This window comes from Pistacia vera, unplaced genomic scaffold (genome assembly GCF_008641045.1).
Source record: "Pistacia vera cultivar Batoury unplaced genomic scaffold, PisVer_v2 Contig1129, whole genome shotgun sequence".
In the NCBI taxonomy this organism is placed as follows: Eukaryota; Viridiplantae; Streptophyta; class Magnoliopsida; order Sapindales; family Anacardiaceae; genus Pistacia; species Pistacia vera.
Genome location: NW_022195170.1, coordinates 281,843 through 284,085, shown reverse-complemented (window position 1 = coordinate 284,085; position 2,243 = coordinate 281,843). Strand labels below are relative to the sequence as shown.

The 2,243-nt window shown below is 38.8% G+C and overlaps 1 non-coding gene across 1 annotated transcript; it reads right to left on the bottom strand.

Annotated features, from left to right (window-relative positions):
- Positions 1–891: 891 nt before the first annotated feature.
- Positions 892–998, bottom strand: LOC116142605. Its single transcript, XR_004130015.1, has one exon. It is a non-coding gene; the product is annotated as a small nucleolar RNA R71 (small nucleolar RNA).
- Positions 999–2,243: the final 1,245 nt, after the last annotated feature.

The following is a 2,243-nucleotide window of genomic DNA, read 5'->3' as shown; positions in this document are numbered from 1 at the left end:
TTTTTGTTTTAGTTTTAAGTTTAATTTTCTCCCATTAATCCAAACAGATTCGATTGCTCCAACTTGAAAACAGTAGAAAACTTAGTGCTTAGCAACCAATCCTCGTGGGAACGATACTCACTCATCGCTTTATTACTTTGTGCGACTAGTGTACTTGCTATTTATGCATGTTGTAGTAACAACGCATCAAGTTTTTGTAGCCGTTCAGTGGAACCAGAAGTCAAGTTTTTGGCGCCATTGCCGAGGATTGAGTTTTGTGTTAACATTAAAGTTTTCTTCTGTTAGCTAGATTGGAGCTTTATTTTCGCTTAATTGTTGTTTGTTTAATTTTTGTTATTCTTTTAGGTTGGGTTGTGATCTTGCTTTTTATATTTTTCTGTGTAGTTTATGCGAAGAGCAAGACATCAGCCAGTGGTTCCTGTTGATCCAGAGATTGAAAGAACCACTCAAAGACTTAACAAAGAAAGAACAGAAAGAAAGGTTACAGTGGAACCAGAAGTCATAGTTGTAGAGATGGTAGAAAATAGAACACTAAGGGAGTTTTCAGTTCCCTCAGTTGATGGCAGTGGGTCAAGTATTACTAGACCAGCAGTACAAGCCAACAAATTTGAGATAAAGCTAGTAATCATCCAGATGATCCAGCAGTCAGTACAGTTCAGGGGAGATTTGAAGGAAGATCCAAATCTACACATTGCCAATTTTTTGGAGATTTGTGATGCTTTCAAGTCAAACAGAGTGTCTGATGACACCATCAGATTAAGACTATTCTCGTTTTCATTAAAGGATAAAGCTAAGGGATGGTTAAAGGCATTACCAACAGGAACGATTACAACATGGAATGATTTAGCACAGAAGTTCCTGACCAAATTCTTTCCTCCAGCAAAATCAACAAAGCTGAGAAATGATATCACATTGTTTCTACAAGAAGAGTCGGAATCATTGTATAAGGCTTGGGAGAGATACAAAGAATTACTGAGAAGGTGTCCACATCATGGGTTGCCAGTTTGGATGTAAGTCCAAACATTTTATAACGGATTGATGGTGAATGTGCAAACTATAGTGGATGCAGCATCGGGAGAAGCACTGCAAAATAAGACTCCGGAAGAAGCTCACGAGTTGCTTGAAGTCTTGGCAAGCAACAATTGTCAAAGACCTAATGAGAGGGTGCAACCGAAGAAATCTATGGGTTTTCATGAAGTTGATGCATATACAGCCATTTCAGCCTAACTAACAACACTTCAAAAACAATTAGGAAGTATGCAAGTAAATTCCATTCAAGTACCTCAACTAACTTGTGAATTTTGTGCAAGTAATCACGTGAGTAGCAATGTCAAGTGGGGAACACGTTTGCTTCAGCATCATCATCGGAGCAGGTTAACTACTTGGCAGGGAATCAAAGGCAACCGAACACTCCGTACTCTAATACATATAATCCTAGTTGGAGGAATCATCCGAACCTGTCTTAGGGTAATCAGAATCAATAGAATCAACAGAACAATCAATGGAACCAAAGAGCATTGCCAAACAACCAAATAGGGTGAACAATCAATCAGGAGAGCAAAGAGTGACAAAATTGGAGGACATGTTTGGAAAGTTTATGCAGGAGACCACAGGTTTTATGAATGAGATGAGAACGAATTTCAGAAATCAAGGGGCATCCATTCGGAACTTGGAGGTACAAGTGGGTCAATTGGTTGATAAGTTAAATGAGAGACCATAGGGCTCATTACCGAGCAACACAATGACTAACCCACATGAGTAAGAAAATGCGATAACTCTGAGAAGTGGGACAATGTTGGAAGAGGTGGAAAAATCAAAGGAAGAAGAAAGTCCATCAAAGGGCAAGAAAAAGGAAGACTCTGATGAGGAGGTTGATGAAAAGATAGTTGTTGAAGAGAAACCATCTAGTTCTAGGGAAGAAGAACAGAGACGGGAAGTGAGGCAAAGACAAAGGAAAGAGAAATTGCCATTTCTCGAGATACCACCAGAATTAGCACATCACACTCCTCTTGTGCCGTTTCCTCAAAGACTAAAGAAAAAGAATTAGGATAAGCAATTTTCCAAATTCATTGAAATATTTAGAAAATTGAATATTAACATTCCTTTTGCAGATGCATTGTAACAGATGTCGAGCTATGCGCAATTTCTCAAGGAGATTTTATCAAACAAAAGGAAATTAGAGGATGAGGATACAATGATGCTCACAGCAAAGTGCAATGCCATTCTCCAGAAGAAGCTACCCC